Source organism: Lichenostomus cassidix, chromosome 2 (assembly GCF_008360975.1).
Source record: "Lichenostomus cassidix isolate B80296 chromosome 2, HeHo_3.0, whole genome shotgun sequence".
NCBI lineage: Eukaryota > Metazoa > Chordata > Aves > Passeriformes > Meliphagidae > Lichenostomus > Lichenostomus cassidix.
The window spans coordinates 6,963,759-6,979,473 of NC_139482.1; the positions used below are offsets into that span (position 1 = coordinate 6,963,759).

The 15,715-nt window shown below is 40.9% G+C and overlaps 1 protein-coding gene across 3 annotated transcripts in view; it reads left to right on the top strand.

The window, feature by feature from the left end:
- The window catches only part of DPP6 (dipeptidyl peptidase like 6), a 526,589-nt gene that overhangs the window by 210,708 nt on the left and 300,166 nt on the right, over positions 1–15,715 (top strand). The gene's annotated exons all lie outside the window — the stretch shown is intronic.

Consider the following 15,715-nt stretch of genomic DNA (forward strand, 5'->3'; position numbering starts at 1 on the left):
TAAAAGCTCTGTAATGCTACTATCTCTGCTGTGCTGGGAAGTGAACAATTCTCCTGTCTGGCCCACAAGGAGCTCAGCTCACAGCTACCAGGAATTCCAAATTCCATGTCTGGGGTGCTGCTCAACGGAGTATCACAGTGCCTTATCCACCCCAAACCCATAGCAGTGTAAGGTTTTTTTCCTATAAAATAGTCCTTTTGGTCCCATAAAATAAATAGAAAATTGTCTGAGGTCACCCTGATAGACTGTAGTAGAACTGTAACCTGGGACTCCATCCCCAGCTTTGTCTGCCTCCAAGGCTTCTCTGCCTGTGTTTCTGCCATTTTTCCAGCCTCATCTCTCTACTTATAACCTTTGACATTTTTGGATCTCTTCCTCTCTGACAGCTTTCTGCCCCTGCAGCCAAGTCCCTAAGAATCTAGTGGTTCAGTGTGCTGAATTATGTTTTTTAACGCATGGAGATTATAAACCTAAAATCCCCTGTGGCTGGAGACCACTTAGAAAACATTTTGAAAGGGATGATTGTGAGGAGAGTTAAAATATGTATTTCGTGGAAAAGACCACAGGGCCATGATGTGCCTCACAGGTTGGCTCAGGACTGCAGTTCTGGGAAGAATTTGATCTCTAATATCTGTAGGAAATCCCTGTGCTCATTCAGTACACAAACTGCTGGATGTTAAACTGAGTGGGGAACTGCTTGGTGATCCTCACTTTGGATCAGCTCCACTTGTAAATAACTCTGGGCAAAATTCACCAGCAAGACTGAGTAAGGTCCCAGGTCCAAATACAGGGCAGGAACAGCCCTGGGTTGTCTCCTCAAAGTCCTGCTGCTGGGATGGTGTTTTGGCAGAGTGGAGCTGTGTGGTTTATGTCTCTCACATTGTAGGACTCATGGCTTCCAGCCATTCCACTCCTTTTTTCTTATTTTCTGTGCTAGCTCCGGTTTTTCTACACTGAGAATTTTTAATGACTTTTCATCAGCCTTTAATAGGAAGCTGAGGATGTGAATTTCATATCAAGAAATTACCTTTGGAGCAGTAGGGCAAAACTCCAGGTACATCTGTAAATAAACCTTAGAGAAACAAAGGATAAAAAAACCCAAAACAGTATGGAGTTGGAAATCAAGATGTTGAAAAATAACTGCACCAATGTGATTGTCAGAAGTAGTATTTGACAAAATAATGCAGTGAAGTCTACTAGTGAGTATTCTCACATCATCAAGTGGAAAACTGTCCCCATCCCAATTTTTAACATGAAGGAATTTAAACAGAAGAAAATAGCATAATGATGTTTTCCTACTTTTATTAGTAGATGAGATGCATTAACAAAGTATTGAGGACTTGGCAAGCAAGTAGGATTCAGATGAGTTTGCCTGCACTGAAAAAATGAATGAATGCAACTAGAAATACAACAAGGCAAGCATTAAAAATTCATTTTAACCTTGAGACTGAAGACAATGTTAGCTGTTATGTATTGGCATATTTGTATGAAAAGGTGCAAATTCTAACCATTGCATGAGCAAGAGACTCAAATCTCCAGCAATAAAGTTTCTCAAAGTTTTTTTTAAAACTTTAGAGGTAAGTGTGGCCATTACCTTAACTGAGTTAGCATATAACATAATAGAAAATGAGGCATTGGCAATAAAATAAATAATGATGTTTAATTACAGTCATGACCTTTAGTAATTGCTGCTTTATTGCTTGGTATTGTAAAAGATTTATTGTATTTGTTGTAACAATTGGTTTTTTTCCTTTTCCAAAACCATCAGGCATTGGAATTGCAAAATATCTATTCGATTATCCAGTTTGTGTATCCCCTGCTGTGCAATGCCTTGTCCAGTTCTGTTGTAAATGTCTTGAAGTGTTGCTTTGTGTGAAATGCACTGGAAGGTTATTCTGCAGCCTGAAATGATGGTTATTCTTACCATGGAAATATTTTTGCCTCTGATGAGTTGAGGTCCAGGGTTACTTCAATCCCATTTCTGCTGGTTGATTTTTTTTAAATTTTTTTTTTTTAGTGCTTCTCTTCATGCAAAAGGGTTTTATTAACCCATTCTTCTTTAGAGTATTCACTCTTTTCCAAGACTTAAACCCATATTAATAGGGATTAGTTTTTATCAACTCATATGATTGCTTCTCTGACATTGAAGAAAACAGGAGAATGTGCATTTTTTCATCAAATCTGTAGAACACTTGTGCAATTATTAGTGAAAAAAGGCAAAAATTAAGCACAGTAGAGCTGGTGTTCTTTGAAACTCCATCCTCAAAGAGATTCCCTTGTGCCCCTAATTTAATAGCATCCTAATGACAATGGAATTCCTGGGGCACAATGTAGTAGTTTAAAAGCAAAAAGTCAAATTTAATGAAAAAAAGAGTTCCCCTGGCATCTTTTGTCTGTCCAGGCCTAGTGAATAATATTGGAAAGACTTTACAAAAACTGCACTACAAGGGACAAATATTAACACAAGGAACTATAGCTAATATTAAAGTGTAACCCATAAATTATAGCCTGGCATGTTTAATGAGCTCTCCCATTCTTCCCTCAGATCAAACTTGTAAGAATCCTTCAAAGTCTGCGATGATCTGCTGTTGGGCCAATCAATTTATAGTATTTGGTTTATTGAGGGTCAGGTGAAATATGTAAGAAACTGACAATAAGGGATTATATAAACATATAAATTATATAAACATATAATCCTGTTTATATGTACAGAGGTTGACAGGGGAGGTGTGTATCTACCTCCAAAAATAGATTAAAAAAATCACTTACTAAATGTATCCAACTCATGCATCAAATATTCACAGGAAATAAATACCTGAACATCAGGGGGGGGAAAAAAGGAGAGCGTAGATCCAAAATGTTCAAAAAAAGTTACCCAGTTTAAGAATAAATGTTTTTAAAGAGTCACTGTTGAAAAGACAGCAAATGGTTATCCTGCACTCTCTGCCATCACTACATCTGCAGTCCCCTGTGCCTCAGTTTCCCTTCAGAGCTGCTTCTCTCTGCTTTCTTCCTGAGGCTCCTGTGCCTGAGTCAAGACAAGGGTCATTTTTATGGCAGAAGGCCAAACCCAGCCTTGCTGGGAGCTGAGCACCATGAAGGGACTTGAAATTAAGTAATTTACCCATATGAATAAAACACTGAGCGCTATTTTTAGAAGCCTGACTGAGCTCTGACATGCTCAGTACTTTGTTTCAGTTAATCTCACCACTGGCCCTCCTGAGCCCAGGGCTATCCCCTGCACTCCAGAATTCAGAAAGTAACATCATTAATGATTTTGATGGAATTTGCTACCTTTTAGCCAAGCATATTCCACCGGGGCCTCGAGGCTCATTTCAGAGGCAGTCTCCCATAGATAAGCTGCCTTGGCCAAACTTCCAAAAACCCACTCAGATTATTTAATTGAACCTCTCACTCTCACAAGGAGGTATTGCTTATTCTCAAAGACTTAATAGGTCTCCTGGTCTAGACAGTTCCCTCTGATCAATACAAGAGGTAGGACCATTAATATCAAACTCATCAAGTTTTGCTGCTCTGTCATATTTTCCCTCCTTTTAATATTACTGGAAGTGTTATATTAACACAGTTCTTCTGAAAAAAGGTGAATATGTTTGGCCTGATTTTCGTCTTGACTATCCATATTTTCAAAATATGGCTGTTTTCTTCATCAGCCCGTTTTAGTGAAAATTTCATTTCCTTTTCAAAGGATGGGAGAAACATTTCAGGTGTGAGAGCAGCCCCAGAGTCCTCACTGATGGATGCAGCCAGACCTAAAAAGCACATATTTGCTTGTCCAATGGTTTGCATGCATTATAAATTAGGGGCTTACATAAAGCACAGATGTTCCACGTTTTGTGAGCCATTCCAAAACTCATTGCTTATGGGGACAGAGCAATGTGGGATAGAGTTTCCAGTAACAAAACTGATCTCTCTTTGGATCCTCTTTTTCATTGAAAGTTGCCTGGATTGGTGATAGCACTTCAGCTTTCCCTCTAATAGACACACAAGAGGCTCCCAAAATCTTGCACTTGTTCACTTAATTCCAGTTGTAACAGAAGAGAGGCATCTTCAAATAAACAAACAGACTGGGAAATCCAAAAAGGAATTTTTAATCATTCTGCTTATTTATTGAATAGATTGATTATTGAATAGATCCAAATTCAGACACCTGTAAAAATCAACAGAAGTGGGCAAAATTGCCCAGAAATGCTGCTGATAGTATATTTTAAGAAAAATGAGATGTATGCCCTTTCAGAGAACTTAGCAGGACACTGCTTTTTCTTTCTTCCCCTTATTGTCCATTGTATTCAGGATGGAATTAATGATTTTCCCAAAGTCTTATTCCTTTCAGAAATCAGTTCAGAAAAATCATCTGTCTCAACAAAACAGCCAGAACTCTTCCAAACCAGGCCTTTCTCACTAATATATTGCTCCTTGATCTTTGATGACCTTCACAAGCACTTCAGCTCAGAGGATGTATCTCATCTCACACAAATGTCTCTCACACCAGTCTGCAGGTGAAGGTAATATCACAAATGTGCATCACCCCACAGAAAAATGATGAATTTTCCATGAGAATATTAGAACTTGCTTAATGTGACTTCAGACAGTTGAAGGTTTTGGTGAAGGCAGCAGGGGGAAAAAAGGGAAAAAATGTGGAAGTTGTTAAAACATGTCTATAGATAGGAATTGTCTTTTCCTACTCCAAATAGGGGAGAAGATCATATTCTATTTTGGGAGTTAATCTGCCCCAGATAACATTTCTTCTGTCTGTCCTCACTTTGTCAGGACTGGGTATCTTTCCTCTTGGCACCTCTCTTTGCCTTTCAGCAACCTCCTGCTCCTGTAACCTTCTCTTATTCACATCCTTCTCACCACGCTGCTTTATCACTGTTTCCTTGAGATTCTCTCTTTCTTTCTTCCCTGACCTTCAATCTTTTCAGATGTACTCTAAAAGGATCTTTCTTATCCCATATTTTTCAGCTCCAGGCTTGCCTTCCTACCCCTATGTATAAATTCCTTCTCTCTCTGCCTCCTCTCCCTCCCAGCTCTGTGGGAAGGCCCAGGTAGAGGCAGCTGTGGGATCCTGTGGCTCCAGAGGGAACCCAGCCCATCCCAGGCTGGACTTTGATGTCCTCAGCAGCAGCACTCCTGGCAGGTTGTCTCCTGCCATCAGCCTTGTGCTGCTGCCCTGGTTCTACTAATGCCTTTAGGATTTTTAGCTTCCATTCTTCATGTATCTGTAAGCTTTGGTGTGGTTCTAGGTTTCATATAAAATGCTAAAAACCTCTGTTCCCAGCACCTTTAGCCAAAACAATCCCTCTGAGTGGAAATCCAAGGACACTTTTGCTGCCCTAGAGCCCCAGAATATGTAAACAACAGTGAACTGGGGGAAGCAAGCTTGGGGTGGTTGACATCATCATCTGAAAGTGTAATTGGAGAATTGAGGCCCAATAGGTTAATAAGACAGAACTTACAAATTGTGAAAATCTCATGACCTAGCACCCATTTTGGGTGTAGCCTCACGAGTGGGCTTTGTCTGCCCTGAATGTACTTAAGGCCTTTAATAAATTTGTCTGCTTTTTATTCTCCCAACCTTGTCTGGCCTCTGCCTCAGGTAAGCCTGGATAAGGCATCACTACTTCCCTATGCACTGGCAAAATGTTGCTGCTGAAAGGGTGGTTTTGGGGAGATATGGGGTGGCACGATGAGGTAGCCAGAAACTTCATGCCATCTTTTGCAGAAAATCCTAGAACTGACTTTTCCATGCCCCCTGATATGGCAAGAGCCCATTGAGACAGGCTACCCAGGGAAATGGTGGAGTCACCATCCCTGGAAGTGTTCAAAACACAAATGTATTCACTCAGGCCTTTATCTCAAGCCTCTTTAATTCTTTATGTGAAAAAAAATGCACTCAAAATATTAATTTCAGCGTAAATCAGACACTTGGCTAGGCAGGTAACAGAAAAAAAATCCTCCAAGTGACATTTTTGAAATAAGCAGTCTCTCCCATGCCATTTCCCTTCTCAGGACTGCCTGTGCCAATGAACTCTCATAAGATTGGGTTTAGGCCAACTGGTTTTTATTGTGAGGCAGAAAAACAATCCTGGCAAAGGCTTTTTATGGAAGAGAGGCCACACAGATGTGAGGGGTGAGCTGAAAAAGAGGCATTTCAGCCAGAAATTGTTCTCTGTCTAAGCTCTCTGGGCAGTGAGTCTCCCTTTTATGAGGTGAACAGAAATGGCAGGACATGCTTGTTCCTAAATCTTGGCATTTCTGCTCTATGGTGTTGTTATCAAGGGTAGTTTTGCCTCTGGCTGTCCCAGGGTGGTCTGAGGTACCTCTGGCTGATGGCACCAGTGATGCTGCAGCTTTGTGTCCTCTCTATTGGGACAAACCACCCCAGAGTAGGTTCATGCAGAAAACCCCATTTAAGCAGTAATGAGAGTGTGATTGCTGCTTCAGCCCTGTGAAAATCATTGGAAAAGTCACCACTTTGTCATTTCATCACTGTAACTTAAGGGAACAAAGCACCAACAAAAAATGACATATTAATTTTCCCATCAAGCTTTAAGTGCAATCTCAGTATATTTCAAACAGCCATACAGAGACAAGGAATCCTTCATTAACCCAACTGGAAAAACAACAGATCTATTTTTACTGGATGTTTGCAGACCTTATTCAGTACATAAAAATTAATAGGCAAAAATCATCTACATTCCTGTGCTATTAAAAAAAAATTAAAAAAAATAAAAAACCCAAACCACCTCATTCAATTTCTCATCTTGTACCAGCCTGTTCTAACAGGAACTGAGGCAGTTTGCCAAAGGCTAATGATTCAGTTTTATATGATTAGTTTCTTTAGCCAGAACCAGATATTTAGAGGAACTAATAATTTGTTGCACTGCTAAGCTCTAAAATGCCTGCAAGGACTCACATCTAAACACACTGAAGTGTAGTAATGAATTTTTTTGTTCATATTCTTGCTCTATATTTTTGGAATTAATATGTTAATGTAAAAAAAGAACAGTGACAAGATTATATGACCCATATAATTTTTCACAGCTTGGCATCACAAGGATGTATAAGCAAAAACAACATAAGGGACAAGTACCTAGATAGAAGCTGGAGGTTTAATTAGAGAAAATTATGTGGCTATAAAATTGTCAGCATTATTCACAGCTGACCTTGATCAATCAAACTGTCTTTAAGTGGGGGCACAGCATAGCCTGACTGTATTTCTGCAGTTTAGAATAGACTTCTGTATCTCAAAGGGGCACTTCAAAGGTGCCTGATAGTTTGGGATGCCTTTATTCTTGAGTGTAACATGGAAAGGAGTCTGATATTCAGAAATGGGGTGAAAATCAGCTCCCTTTGTGATCATTTGTGCTTTTGGACTCTGATATGCTCAGGATTATTGATAATTTCTAAAAATGTCGCCTCATTGCATGTTGTAATACAGATTTTTTTTCTGTGTCCCTCTAAGTCACCAAAACTGGGGTTCATAAGGGAACCTTCAGGCCTCTATATGATGCTGACTGCAATTCCACTAAACTTCATTTACTGGTATGTATCATGCAGTACTTAAGCTCCTAAAAAGCTGAAAAGACATCTGCCAAATCTGCAGATAACAACTGTGAAAAATGCTTCCCTTTTCATTCTGTACCTGAGCCCACCTCTTAACTCCTGAAATCTGCAATGCCTCTTTTTTCTCCCCAGGTGCTGCACTGTGAAAGTCAACATTAAAAAAAAAAAAAAAAAGCTTTTCAATAGAAAAGGAAAAAAAGGGTGAAAAGATATTCTTTTCCTATAATAAATTGACTCAGATTGGGCCCCGTGGCCAATGCCCATCTAAATTGTCATAAAAATTAACATATGAATTACCAGATCAGAATGTCACAGACTAATACTCCATCTGGTCCAGCATTCTGTTTCCAGAAGTGACTTACACCAGATGCTTCAAGGGAGGAATAAAATATTAAACATTTATAGAATGCTATAAGTGCCCTAACCAGCCACTAACATGGTCATTGGGCAGCTGCTTGGAAATCTAGTGGCAGAAGGAGCCTGCCAGCATTTCTGCTTTCCTAGTAAATAGAGCAAAGAAATGCACTTCCCTGTGGGACACTGGTATCTGCTGTGTCCAGCCCTGGGCACATTTATCATTCCTCCTGTCCTGGTGTGCTCACATCCATCCATCCAGATGCACACACAATTCCTGCTCTCTTAAGGGCAAGAAATGTGTGCAAGGGTTGCACTGTGAAGGACTTTCTCAGGGGTGAAAAGTTCCTCAGGAGGCTCACGGGGCAGAATTTGTTTTCATGAAGCAAAGACATTTGCTTCTGGCCCAGTCACTTTGAAATCCCATTATAATCAAAAGAGCAATACTGGCATTTCCAGGTCCTGACTCTTCTGTCTGGGTTTAGCTGACTGCTTTAGGAGCCACTGACTTCGCAGACTGGAGCTCCATTGACTTCCAGAGGTGTCCAGGATGGCTTTGCTCAACCTCACTTGTCTGTGTTTCACCAAATGAGTCCCACCTTTGGTGGCAAAGCTAATATTTTTAGACTGATAAGGAGCTTTAAGGAATTAAGATCCACAACAGTTAAGGCTCTTGAGGACATATTTCAGTCTGTCCCTCTCCTTTGCCTCCCTTATCGCCCAGCAGTAATTACATCTAACACAGTCTGGATGATTATGGGAGTGGGATAAGAAGCTTTTTACCTTTAACTAGCAGCTCAAAATGATCCATCTTCATAATGACCCAAATGTGTTGGCAGTAGATGGCCATGAATGGGTTGATTGCATCGCTAATGGTTGATCACACAAAATGCCTTCTGGATTAACATTAATTGGTCACCTTGGTGGGGACTTCGGATGAAAAATCTGCCTGAACAGAGGCAGTAGTTGGGTTTTACTTGCCCTGTAGAATTTGTCCTTTAAAGGAGGAAAAGCCCTGAGGGAATGGTGGCACAACCTCTGGATTCAGAGAGTGACTTGCCCTCCTCAGGTCTGGCATCTTCCAAAGTCACTTCATCTCTGTCTGTCCTAATGGCTTTAATTTTCATGTTGTTTGTAATTCCATATTTAATTATCTATAATACAGGTTATATTCTTAGGGGCAGAAAATAGCTTTCTGTGTATTTTCTTTAAGTCTAATTTGTTGACCTTTCATTTTCTAATTTTTTGCTTCCAGCAAATGGGGACAAGCTGACTTTAGGTGGCTGAGCAACTCTAGTGAAAATAATACCAGGGCTGCTAAACCAATACTGTTCCCAAAAAACCCAGGAATACACAAGACAGATAAACAAAAGCAGAAAACAGGAAGGCATCGTGTTGTATCACCAATCAATGTCAGAGAGCAACATAATTTAGAAAGAAAAAACACGCTCAGAGTGCAGCACACCATTAAATACAATGTAGACAATTTTATCTGCACCTAATAAGGGAGAGAAATAGAAACTGCCTCTATAAAATAACATCTATTAAGTCTGAGAATGAATCTTAAACCATGGATGGAAAATTAATTTTTAAAGTGTAAAACCAGGTATTGTTTAATGCCTGCCCTCACAAGGACACACAGTGACAGTTTTTATTTATCCAAAGAGTAATTGCAAAGGGGAAAACTATCCTTAGGTCCTGATGTAGGCATGGCATAGAATAATGAGCTTGGAAATTTAACTTTCCAGTTCTAGCAGCTGGGCTAGATTGCCTGCAAAGGTTGTCAGATCTCCTTCAGTGGAAGTTTCTAAACCAGGATTGGGCAAATATCTGTCAGGAACTGCTTAACTCTTTACTCCTGCTTTGTAAATTAGTTTATTTTAATTTAATTCCAGACTATCAAGGCTTTCTTACAACAAGGTGTTATATAATTCACTGCAACTTGTTATATGTAGAACAGGTTTACAGTGATCTGTCAAACTACCCAAATTCAGAGGAGCACAGCCCTGGAGCTGCTTGTCCTGAAAATTACTGCTGGTCAAGGAGTTGTTTTTTACTTCACAGTGAACCCAGGGGTACAAATCAGGAGTAAGGGTTGCTGTAAATCTGCCATGTAGGTGAGAATGGAAGTTTTCATTTAGTTGACTTAGAAATCAAAATAAAAGTCTTTAATTTCTGACTGTTTTTACCTTCAATATGAGTAAGAAGATTTTGACTCTCAGCGCTAAATTTCGTGATGATGTTTGGTATCTTGTATGCTGTGGTCTAAACACACTTGTACAGATAGGACAATTTTGATTTTTCTTCTCTACAGTTTTATCAAGCTGAGACACAGAACACTTACAGTGGAGGGAAGGAGAAACTGTTAAATTCCTCATACTGGGATCCTAAAATCTGCGTAGTTGAGTTTGATGAAGACACTGCTTGTAGAAAGCATAAAATCTATAACAAATGGGGCCTTTTGTGATAGACAGTGGAGATAGCAGGTTGTCTGGGATTATCTTGTTCCACCTAGAGCCCACGCTGCTTTCAAGCCTTTTCTCCCACGTCTCCTGCAGACTGGAAATCAGCCACAGAGTGTGACTTGGAATAACTAAGCACAAATAGGTCCTGCATTTTGCAAAGGCTTCATCCCTTGCTATATGCACTCCTATATGAGGAAAGATGGTTTTTTTCCCGTCATATTTCTCTAGCACAGTGCGTGGATGTGGCTGAAGTATTGTTTGAGTTAATGTATGCAAATAGTAGAGACCATTAAATATACATTATTTCCTCCTGCTAATGATCTTCAGTACTCTCACACTGCTGCACTGTGGCTTCTTCCCAGTGCTTTTTGCTTGCAAACAGCTGATTCCTCACCCTGTGAGGGTTGGTGCTTCCAAGGAGCTCAGGAGATCACTGAAGCTCCCAGTGTGAGGGGCTGGAAGGCAATGCCAGAGAAGGGAACTGCTTGTCCTCAACCTGTCAACACAATGGCTTGTAGAGCCCTGCTGTGAGCCAGATCGATGTGCTGATAAGTGAACTGACCTGCCCTGAAAATAACCTGGTAAAAAAAGATGAATTTTCTGATCCATCTCACAACATGACCCCACAAGCAGTGGCATTGCCACAACTGAGGTGTCTGCACCCTGCAGTGTGCTACACATGTAGAGGAAGACCCACCTTAAAAGTATCTCCTGGGTTTGTCTGTTATTGAAATAAAGTGAGCAGGAGTTCATGTTCAGACATCTGTGAGGCTCACATGGGCTCCATCTGACAGGGCAGGGTGGGATAGCAATAGACATGTTGTTCTTAGTCTCCTGACAGTGGCAGTCAGCAGGAAAACACTGTTTGAGGGTGACTTCTCTCCCTGCTGGAAACAGGCAAAGGTTGGCATCCAATTCCCTGCTTCTGAGCATGCAGCAGAATCGCTGCTGTCAGTGGCAGAATGAGTACAACCAGTCCTGGAGGCAAGGGAAGAATGGAACACGTCAGTTTTCTGTATTTTGGCCAAAAGCTGCCGTCATCTTCAGAGGCTACAATGGGCAGCTCAGGCTGCAGAGATAGGGGAAAGCTGGAGGTGTAAAATTTTTTCTCTCCAGGCTTCTGTCCATGAGCCACAACTCTCCGTGGGCAGAGCTGGGCACAGCATCTTCCTGTCACTGTGGCACTGTGTGTTTGCACCTGTTTTCATCACAGCTCAGCTGTACTGACACATGTCCAAGCCTCAGCCATCATACGATGTTCATGAAATGAGATGGAGAGCTGGGTGTTTCAGTTCTGCTCCTTTTAATTCTGGCAGTTACTTTTCCTCTTGCAATAATACAGGGGATTTTTTTGCTCTGTTCTTTCTCCATGGGTTTGCTGTCTTACTTTCCCTGTTGGTTGGTTGGTTGGTTTGGGTTGTGGCTTTGGGTACCACAGCCATTTCCAGAGTCAATTAATGAGCTGTGATAGGAATCAGAGTGTGATTCTGCTCCTTTCACTTCCGAGAACATCATGAGCAAACAGAACTGCAGATTGCCATCTTTTCCTCTTTTGTAGCTTTTCTTTGTTAGCTTTTGTTTGTTTGCTCGAGTTTTTGTATTTTCTTTACTTGTCAGAACATCCTGCATCCTGCTGTTGTGGCTGATCCCTGGAGCAGGGGTATGATCACACCATGTCCTGGTGAGCAGGTAATGCTCTGGGGCCAGATGGACCCATGGGCTTACATAGGGAAATGGAGAAAGTTAGGGCACTAACACCACTTCATGGGGCACTGCATTCTCACTGGGAGCAGAAAAGAGCCACAGCTGGTGCTCACAGTGCAGCTGAGCATCAGGTCCAACTTGCAAAGATGTTTGCGTAGATCTGTCAGGAGAGCTCAGTGAGGAGTAGGAAATTGTTGGCAGCTTTTCAGGATTTCATAGTGCAGGCACCCTGTCCTCCTGTCCCCCTCATAAACCACTCAACAGTGATCTCAGATTCATTTATTTATTTACTCCTTTCTACTTTTATTAGGAAGATACTGCAGAGTTAGATGGTCACAAACCATTTTCTGACTTTTAGCTTGCATTTGTTCTTTCTGGTTTATACATATAAGTCCTGTGTCAGTGTTAACTTTGGGGTTAAGTAGCTCTTCCCATTTCTGCTTCCTTTCCCAGTATATTTATAGATAGCAACCTTATTTTAATTGGGCTCCTGCAGTTTCTCTCACAAGGCAGTTTCTGCACTGCCCCAATCATCTGCCAGCCATTATTTGCACCTGTTCCAGTTTTGTTCTCATTTCTCATGAATATGAGTGACCAAAATTGTACCCACTATCCAAATGAGGTGTCAGCAGAACTCTGTGATTTCCTACTAATATTTCTCAGCTTTTAATGGAAAACAAAGACTTTTCCAGTAACTCCTTGCAGTGCAGATTTTGTTTTCACCTCCTTCCACACCGGTGGTTTATAATCCTGTGATCGATTACTGCAATCAAATCTTCTTCCTCTTCTGTTAATTTGAGAGCTGCTGTAGGAACCAAATTATACTTACAGGAACACACATAGTGTTATTGCTCACAGTAAATGCAGCTGGGGTGAGATTCTGAGCTTGCAGTAAATATTCTGGGATGATTTCATTCCATTATGTTTGACTAAATTACTGGATAAAATTACTGAGCATCTCACCTTACTGGAAGCAAAGCAGCAAAACCCACAGCAGCAGTCACTGCTGGATGGCACAAATGTGTAACCCACCAATGCAGCCAAATGGAAAAAGTTAATTCTGGAGTATCTTCTGTAAGAACTTTTGGGAAATTTGACAGTTGCAGTTTCTTTTTTCCCCAAAATATCAATGTGACTTTTTTGTACTTATGTTTGTTTGTTCTTCATCTGTTTCTTCCAAAGTTCAGGTCATGTAGGAGAAGTTTTATGGTCCAATGAAGACAGAATTAGACTTATATCTTATATTTGCTGCGAGGAAGTTTATTTAGAGGTCAGAGTTTATGGAAAGGAGTTGAAGGACATGAGAGAGTGATTTGGTCATTAATAGCTGGGCTCTACTCCGGCCTCCTCAAACCCCCTTGTCAGCAAGACCTTGGAAATGCCACTGCTTTGACATTTGTGGGCTTCAGACTTCCTGAGTCTAGAGAGAAGTTACTCTCCTAAAGTGCATCTGTCAGAGTAATGAGTGTAGTGAATGAACTACAGCAGTTTATTTGTGAATTAGGATTTTATCGTGAAACCACGTTAAAAATGTGCTGAAAGCCACTTTTCAGCACATTACAATGTCAAAAGCCCTTAACTTGGTGAAAGCATTTTGAATGATGCTGAAGTGGGTTTAATTCAGGAGAAATATTTTCCCTTGCTCCTGACCATAACATTCAAACCACAAAGGAGAAAGCCACAAGGTAGAATCTTGTTTGGCTTGACCTTGGCCTGAAGGTGCTGTGTTGTTTATAAGCCCTGATCACAGCAAGCAAAAGAATTCTCCTGAACAATTTCCCTTCTTGCAGCCTGGAAAGCCAGCAGCTCATTCCCATCTTTTGAGGACAAAGGAATATAAAGCACATTCTCCTACTGCTTAGAGGAGCTATTTCATAGAGGGATTCCATTTCATTTTGGGTATCACTGGAGTCCAGGAAAGTGCACCTGCAGCTGTGGGTGTCTCGTGGTGCATGAACAGACAGGAAAGAGGAGAACAGCACTCAGAAAGTGACCCAGCTGTTACTGGGCAGGCAAAGTGACAAAGCTGTCACTGTGGGTTTGGTCAGAGGCTCAGCTCCATGCAGGAGTCACCCAGCTGTGCCTGCAGACAGCACGTGCTCCCAGAGCAGCACTTGTCTGCACTGAGCTTGACTGAAGTGCCTGGGGCCTCAATACTAATTGCATAACATCAAGAAGGGCTTCCAGACATTCTCTTATGTCTAACTAATCATTAACTAATCTGACTAACAATGAACGCTAAGAAAATTGAAATTTTCTGATCCATCTCTTCAACGGCAGGCAGATTAAGGGTGTATTGCCAGAATGACAGAAAATTAAGCCTGAAAATATTAGGAGTACTGTTAGTTAATTGAGAGGCTGATTACTAGAGGGGAATGAAGAAAGTTAATGATGTAGAGCTAGTCCTTTTAGATAAATATGAGATGAGTCACTTTTATTCTTTATTGAGCAAAGGTCAGATTCCACTGCCATTAAAATAAGTGGAAATGCTCCTCATGGAACAACATTAGGACTTTGATATCAAATGTGAAAATAAAATAACCAAACAGATCCACAGGACCAGGCTGTCATTTCTGTAATTAGCACATAACAGCTCTTGGTGCCAACTAGATTTGGGGTCCACATTTGAAATGATGCTTTACATTTAGTGAAACACCTCACAGCCATTAGGAAGTGTGGGTCAGGTCCCAAATAGCTGGTCAATGCTCATTCCCATATGGGTTTTGCTGTACCAAGTGAGTAATGACATATTGCACAATTTGAGCATTGCAGGTTCAGACCCAAAATGCTTCTGCCTTTCCATGGCAGGAGGAGAGGAAAGATTTTGTAAGGGCTGTGTGAGTATTGACCAGAATATCAAATATATTTGATTTGACCATATATTTGATATCATATATCATATCATATATCAAATATATGCTCTTACATCCAGTGTAATCTGATCAAGTACACACTGCACTATAGTGTAGGATGGGAAGAGGAGATTTCTGTGATGCTGTGGCACAAAGATGAAGATTTATGGTAGCACAGTGTGGCAAAGAAAGTAGTATCAGTCCCATGAAAATGTAGTGGACACCCCTTTTCTCATTGAGAAAGCCAGCCAACACACCAGGTATTCGAAGCAAATCTCTTTTATGTATCTCTGCTGGGTGAGATAGCTCCTTCCAGCACCTGGGTTACACCACCAGGCTTTCAATCAGAGCTGACACTTCAAAAGGGTGTCCTCTGTGCAGTCACATCTGTAGAGGTGCCTGCTATGCTCCAGCACACTGCAGGAGATCAGCTTTGCAGCTGTAACTGTCCGTGATAAATCAGTGTTTGTCAAACAAACTTATTTTCTCACTCTCCAAATGGATTTGAGATTTGGTAGGGGGTTTTATGTTTTACCAGAGAGGGATATTTCACACTCTTGCTGCTCTCTTTTCCATTTCCTGAAATTGTAAAAGGGAACATAAGAAGCCCATATGTATGAACAATAAAACCAAATGGTCCTTCTCTCTTATGGTGTCCTATGAGCTGGATAACATGAACTGTGATCAAAATTTTAATGTTAGGACATTCTAAGGCATCTCCCTCCTGGATACATTTTCTCACTGATGTCTTTT